This window comes from Poecilia latipinna, unplaced genomic scaffold, assembly GCF_001443285.1.
Source record: "Poecilia latipinna isolate Pla-1442-1.1 unplaced genomic scaffold, P_latipinna-1.0 Scaffold1797, whole genome shotgun sequence".
NCBI classification, from domain to species: domain Eukaryota; kingdom Metazoa; phylum Chordata; class Actinopteri; order Cyprinodontiformes; family Poeciliidae; genus Poecilia; species Poecilia latipinna.
The window spans coordinates 101,682-109,265 of record NW_015114413.1 but is presented as its reverse complement, the minus strand read 5'-3'; the positions used below and the strand labels follow the sequence as shown (position 1 = coordinate 109,265).

The following is a 7,584-nucleotide window of genomic DNA, read 5'->3' as shown; positions in this document are numbered from 1 at the left end:
AATACATGGCTTATGTAAGAACAGCACAGAAAAGGATGGACATCCGGAGCAGGTGGGAGTCTCTGAAGACTGTGTGTCGGTCGGTGTGTGTGTGTGTGTGTGTGTGTGTGTGTGTGTGTGTTACAAGGACAAGTCCACTGTATTTCTCCAGAGGTACACGGTAAGTTCTAGAATATTTCAGAAAAGGTAAAACAAATAAAGAAGTTTATCTGAGTGTGAGGGCTGTGCAAAGACAAAAAAAAATTAATATAATAAACTCAATATTCTGAGAATAAAGTCACAGTATTACTACTTTACTCTCACAATATTATGACTGTTCTGGTAATATTACAAATATTCCCATATTATTTTGACTTTATTCTCATAATTAAATAATTTTTTTATTATTGCTTAGCCCTAACAGTTTGTCTTACATTTAACTAAAACCAAACAAAAAACTTAAATTAATTCCTTCCATTTCAAAGTATACTGCACAAACCAAGAGATGGAACCAACAGGACAATACATCTTTACACTGCTGTCCTAGAAAATACTTTATTATATTCAAAATATGAAACATAAATATGCTTGTTTAAATGAACTGAGCCATATTTGCAGAAACTGTAGAAATACGTTTTCTGTTTATTCTGTGGTCTGTTTTGTTTCAACATTTCCTGCAATAAGAATATGGACCACAGCAGACAATGTGATGAAACAGTTGAACGCAGAGCCCAGTTCAGATTTCCTTCCCTCCCTCCATGGGCCGCCTGCTGCTCCCAGCTCAGATTAAATGACTGAACGCTGAGTCTCTGTGGACGCCCAGCCTCTGCAGAGCGCCGTCTCTTAACCGGATCAATCCGGCCAGCTCTCCTTCACGGTTGACTGCACTGCGAGGGCCTAGGCGGCCAAACCGAGCGTTCATCTGTCGATATGATGCTCCCTACCAGGACGCTGAACTGTGCCTGTCCTTGTCCCCCAACCGGATCGGTTGCATCACTCTGCAGGGCGGCTGTTGAAAGACTTCCATGACTTTTTAAACTGTCAGAGAAGGATTTTTGTCCTACTTGTTCTTTTTCTAAATGTTTTTACTTGATTCCATTAACGTTTGCAGTTCATACAATCACCACAAGTCTTAGGTTGATAAGTTTACTTATTTCATTGTGCATGGCCAGATTTGGGATGAATTTTATCCCTTATAATACATAAAATTGACTTTCTTGAGGTTTATGTAATGTTTAATGTTATTCCGTCATCAAAAACATACCTTGAGTGTTACTTTGATTCTTTCCTGCATATTTGAGGAACCCCTGAATTTCCCATGCCAACCATTGTAGGGTGCTACATGCCTGCTCGTACAAATCATCGCCGGTTTACCCAAAGGTCCTCCTTGGAGCTGCAGTCTCCAGCTGAGCTTCTGCCCGACAGAAAATCCCTCCCATACTCAACTCCTCCAGACTAGCGGCAGCAGCAACCAGCAAACACCTTGTGGAACCTTGAGTCTGAAGAAGATGATGTTTTTTCCTAGGAAACATTCCAAACAAACTACAAGCCAAAAGAGTCTAACACAAAGTCAATACCTTTACGATTTATTTAGGAACTTTTCCAACACGGATGTTATTTGTTTTTCTGTTTGTTCATTTTGATACACATCTTTCTAGCTACTGCTCATATCTCTCTCTTTCTTTGCAGAGTTCCAAAACAATTTGATTTCAAGCTCACAACAAGCAAAAATACAAACCATCTACTTTTACAAATAGGTTCAAACTTGCTGGTGATCAAGCAAGTTTGAACGGTAACGGTGAACAAACTTTAAAAACTTCTCTTTGGAGGTTTTGCCCTAACCATTTCAACACTTCCTTGTTGACATAATTATGCTGTTTTTCTTTTAGAGTTTTTCTCCGTCATTTTAAAACTTGATGATGAGCAACAGTTCATAATTACAAAGGTGAGGAATTGCTGTTGAATGTTTTCATGATAGCTGTACGGCTGTTTGATAAAATTATTATTTTTGATGATTCAAAGGTTTAGTCTCACTGACTAGACTAAAGCTACGAAATCCTCACACACTGAAGTAATTTCTGTTTACTGAGAAGACTCGGCAGAGCGCGGGGTAGATGGTAAATTGCTCTTCACATCTGCATGAGGATGAAATTATGTTGGCAGCTTAGCTGTCTCTATGGCGATACAGTAGAGGATAACAACAGCGTGAGTGGGTGGAATGATAGAGGACTCTGGCTGCGTCACCATAACATTGCTCCACCAAACAAGCAGGTGACTCAGGGCATTTGAGCGACTCCAGAATTGGGATAAATTAGAGGCAGTAACTGCTTGAGAGGAAACTGGATGAGTCTCATGGTCTCGCCTACAATAAACCTGGAAATAGTAGGTGGATAAGCATTTACACATTTTACATTTTGACTCCGTTCCAAAGCACAGACGGATGTTGTAACAGAGTAAAAATATCAGGTCATTGCCCTGTAGTAAGATAACTGAACTTCCTGCTATAACACCTGACTGTCTTATTTAAGAATCACTAGAGGGAGCATCCCGGGTTCAAGTATCCACCGCTTTCTATGTCGGCCTCTTCTTCAGCGATCGGAGCGGACAGCTGTGCTGACTTTGTGATATAAATGAAGCAAACTGACCCCATGAACCTGGTCTGGTGCCAGGTAAAGGAAAGTGCTGGAACAGGTTGACAGTGGAGCCCATTGTTCATTGTGGTGGGAGGCCAAGGTCACGACAGACTGCGGAAGGACGGACGCTTGGCCAAAGATCTGCTGCGAGACTAATGTGAGGAAACGCGCCCTTTTGATATAAAGTGGCAGGATTGTAATTTAGTAATTCTCCCGAAAAAAAAAATTGTTAAGGATATCTTGCGAATGAGGACTGTGTTTAATAAATGTGAGAGATACCACTTTAACTTCCACATAATTGTCCTTATACTCTATTGAATCAGGTCAGTAGCTTTGAGGAGTGGGTGACAAGCTGCAATATACAACTTATATAATATATATATATATATATATATATATATATATATATATATATGTTATTTACATATTTGTTAAAACTGTCACCATGTCATGACAGTATAATATGAGACAGATAAGCAGTGAAAAGATCAATCTCCATCTCCTTTCTGAGCTACTGCCGACTGAAGAAATGCATCGCTGCTGGTCTAAAACAACCAATCAGAGCCAAGGGGCGGCTCTTAGCACTGTCAATCACAGTCGTGTATGTACTGCTCCGCTAGTGGTGGAGAAACATCTTAAAGTTGCAGGAAAACCATTTATCTGCCGTTATCAATGGTCATGCTAACTAGCCTTAGCATTTTCTACTGCTTGTTCACAAGGGTGATTGACAGTGCCAAGACCCACCTCCTGGCTCTGATTGGTTCTTTCTAGTTAGCACTAGATTTTTTCAGATCATCTGTTTCTTACCATGCTGTCACACCATACTGACCATTTCAAAAAATATATGTAAAAAATATATTTATAAAAGTTACATACTATTACATATTTGACTGACTTTAAATGAGTTATTTTACCATGTTTTGTTAATCATGACTGATTTGTTAAAGGAAAAAAGGGTAAAACATCCAAAGTGTTTGAACATGTTTCACAGGCACTAAGCTCTTTTCTTTTTAAAACCAGCATTAGATATTTATAAGATTTGAGTACTGTTTTTTTTTTTTTAGATTATAAAAATGAGTGGAAGAGGGCCAAATATTTTAGTGGATGTTTTCTATGACGACAACCAAGAGACAAAGAGGCAATATACTTTATAGCAGACTGACGGGAAAATCAATCAGCTGGTTTTGTAGGAAACACTATGAGCTCAGAGAGGTTTAAAATGTGGAACCGAGAGTCACGGCGAGTTTCAACTTCAGACTGGTCTGAACCGGTCTGTGGGAAGATTAGTCAGCCTTGCAGTGAACTTCTGTCTCTACTGAAGAGTCTCCTGTATCTGAGGCAGATAAGAGACAGGAACATTGTTGAGAGAAAAAAAATACAGGCTCTTTTATTGGCGTCAACTCTGAAAATCATAAAATAAATTTAAGAAACAGAAAAGAGAGAAACATGAAGAAAACTTAACAACAGAGGGAACAGTGAAGAAACTAGGTCGAGATTAGTGCGGTTCTATATGACAAGTAGACTGACTTACACTCAGGAATTAATGGAGTTATCTAGGATTCAACCAAATCGCTGTTTACTGTGTTTTGCTGCAGAAAAACAGCTGGGAGAGGATCATCCCTCAGGCTTCTTGTTTTTTGGTGCAGCACGTGGCATCAGTAAAAACCCTTCAGCCTGTCAGCACGGCGGCTCTGCAGAACACTGGAGGAGGGAAACCACACATGCCATGTGGATGACAATAATAATAATGATAATGGTTATTGTAGCAATTTGCGAGAATGCTTGAGGATATTTAAGAAACAGAAATTCTCAGGTGTTTTAGATGTGAGAGAAACATAATGATTTGCAGAGGAATATTTCAGAACAAGGTGAAAGAAGACAGGGTGAACCTGCATGCAGCGTTTAGTCCTGCCTCATATTATTCATGGCATGGTGGCTGTTCACCAGAGCTGGGGTTTTATTTTCAAAGGCGTGTTGTTTTGAATGTGCTTTGTTTATTTCAGACTGTTTTGCAGTGGTTTGAAAATGGCTCTGGGACAATTCATCCTCATTTGTTGCAATGTTGCCAATTTTATTCATATTTGGCATCCATTTAAAAAAAAAAAAAAATATATATATATATGTGTGTGTGTGATGTTATTGTTATTCAAATATTTTATATTAGAATCAACTTCCACTAATTTTAGTTCTGATCTCTAAGTTGAGTTAGCCAATTCAAGAAATGTGACGTATTGATCATAATCAGTAAGTCATCATGCGCTGGTATCAAAATAAACACCTCTGAACAACATGTGCATCCAGCAGTCTACATGTAGATGTTATGAAATTTATTGGGTTCACCATGTAGGTTCCAAGGGTCAGTAATGAAACTTGGATGATATGAATCATCCCAAGGAAGAAGAATTTGTTACGAAGAGACCTGTACTCTAAAAGTATAATTTGCAAAAGTCTGAAATGAGGAATCAACTTTACAAAACATCCATGCCTTTTACACAATACTTTGTTTTGATGTCTGTGCCATTTGTGCCATGCTAAAGTCCATCAACTAGCCTTTACATTTCCAGTAGGAGCCAAAGGTATGCTTCGTAATTTATATAAAGTTTTAGAAAGTTCCACATTTTCCACCAAAAGGTTGTGTTTGACCCAACATGGTTGAGAAGTAATAGTGATTTGCTGATGTATCCTGGTTCCCAGATGTGCTAACCCAACCCAGATAACCAGCAAGTCACAAAATCAGGGTTCAACTTTGCTGTGCTGCTTTAAGTCTGCTGCTGCCCTAATGCTGGATGTTCTCATATCCACAACACACACTGGTATTTATTACCAGTGTAATAAATAATGACTTAGCATCACATTCTCACACATCCAATTCAGAATTGGCTTATGCATCACCAGCAAACCAGACTGCCAAATAAATTTTGGATGTGGCAAAAAAAGTAAAAGCACGAGTGTGTTCCACTGTTAGCAAACCCCATGCAAATGTGGTAGCAATAACCTGATGAGATTACTTTATCTCATGCTACATTGTGCAGACGCTCTGTTTGCACTAGTTCAGTCACAAACCTGTTGAAATGCTGAAAGTGACTCCAACTGATAGCAACCCAATCTACTTTCTGGTTACCTCATGTAATATACACTGCTCAAAAAAATAAAGGGAACATTTCACTTTAATTTTGTGTGTGGCTCCAAATCCAGGCCTCCATTGGTTAATAAATTTGATTTCCATTGATGATTTTTGTGTGATTTTGTTGTCAGCACATTCAACTTTGTACAGAACAAAGTATTCAATGAGAATATTTCATTCATTCAGATCTAGGATGTGTTATTTGAGTGTTCCCTTTATTTTTTTGAGCAGTGTATTTCAACCACTCGAAGGTACATGCGCATATGCATATAAACATACATACATACGTGTGTGTGTGTGTGTGTGCGCGTGTGTGTGCTTAGCCAAAAATAGACTCCAAGTGAATAAATAAAAGTGAATAAATAAAAGTGAATAAACATTACTAGTGTAACTTACTAGTAATGCAAATTTTCTTGTGGTTCTTGAGAATGACAATAATAAATAACAAAAACCATCATTTCTGATCCTAGCTCTGCTCCTTTTTGAACAGGCATGTGTCTGAACAGCCAGATTATCTGTCAGATCAGAGTATTGTTTGAAACTTGTTCGTGCCTCTCGGATGAGAAATGGATCTCAGCCTGAAGGGAAATTGGAAAATGTTGTGATTGTTACGTTCATCCTGGCAGCGGGGAAGAGAATGGCTTGTTCCTAGCAGGATCCCGACCCATCAAAACACACACTGTTATCACAGTCTGGTCCATAGAGCTGCATGTGTGTTTCCACGAAGGCCTTCAATGCTCAAAGTGCAGCACTGCATGCACCATCATGACACGTAAAAGATGGGGTGTTATGAAGTGTAAAATCATGTTATCTGCTCTGAAAACAACATGATTTTCCTGCATTCAGGAAACGTAGGCTTCCAGAATGCAGAACATCAATTTGTCTCATTTACATAGGAGACTGACAGCGGTAGTCTAGAGCCCCCTGCTGGTAGATCTGACACATTTCAGTTCAGATGTGGTAATGTGACACTATGCAGAGGCTGCCCTCTGCTGTTTAAGAAAGAAAGTGCAAACCACTAAATTATTTAATTTCAAACTGGTGTTTTGCAAGCATTTCATTTTCTGAACAACTTCTTGTCACATTTTGTTTCTTTAGCTGGTTAATCTTACTTTCCATTTTGATGGTTCTGTAAGGATCTCTGCTGCATGAATGCTGCCAGCTGTTGTACAGAGAACAGTAACAATTCTGCTTGGGCGTGTCCGATTTATTTTTCTTGTTAGAATCTGATCCTTTCATGAGTGAAAGCTAAAGTCTTAAAGCGGCTTTACCAGTTCTCTGCAAGAACACGCCCTCACCACGGAGGGGGGGAGAGAGAACAACGAGACAAAGTACTAAAAGTTTACTCTAACTTATCACCAGAAATATCCTGATTGAAATTCATTGTTCTGGGTTTATTGGGTGAAAATAACCCCTTTATTTTCATAAAAATCTGTTTTTATGAAAGTCATTAAACAATGGAAGGGAGTAAAGGTGAATAACATAGTAAAATAAGATATCAAGAATATTTTAAGACTATTCTGATGATTTTGAAAAAAAAAAAACAAAAACAAAAAAACCGAGAAAAACAAGAGCCAGCCTTTTGTATTTCATTTCAGGGGGTAAAGTTATGGAACAAGTTAAATGAGGAGTAAAAGTCAAAATGTAATACAATTTAAAAGGAAATATAATGAGGTCATTTTCACAAGATACAGAAATATGGTGAGAGATAACACTAATGTGTTACATCATAACGCATATGAGTGTGTGTGGGTATGGATGTATTGATGCATATATTTATATATATGTGAACTTATTTACATATGTCTAAATATATGATTGGGCCCCATAAGGTGTCACTGTTCAGTA

At 38.4% G+C, this 7,584-nt stretch overlaps 1 long non-coding RNA gene across 1 annotated transcript in view; it reads right to left on the bottom strand.

Annotated features, from left to right (window-relative positions):
- Nucleotides 1-3,661: 3,661 nt before the first annotated feature.
- LOC106965288 (uncharacterized) overlaps nt 3,662-7,584 on the bottom strand; it is a 40,238-nt gene continuing 36,315 nt past the window's right edge. Inside the window, exons 2-3 of the long non-coding RNA XR_001428601.1 lie at nt 4,144-4,313; nt 3,662-3,945 (exon numbers count right to left, since the gene is read on the bottom strand). This is a non-coding gene — a long non-coding RNA (uncharacterized LOC106965288). The remainder of the gene's footprint in view (nt 3,946-4,143; nt 4,314-7,584) is intronic.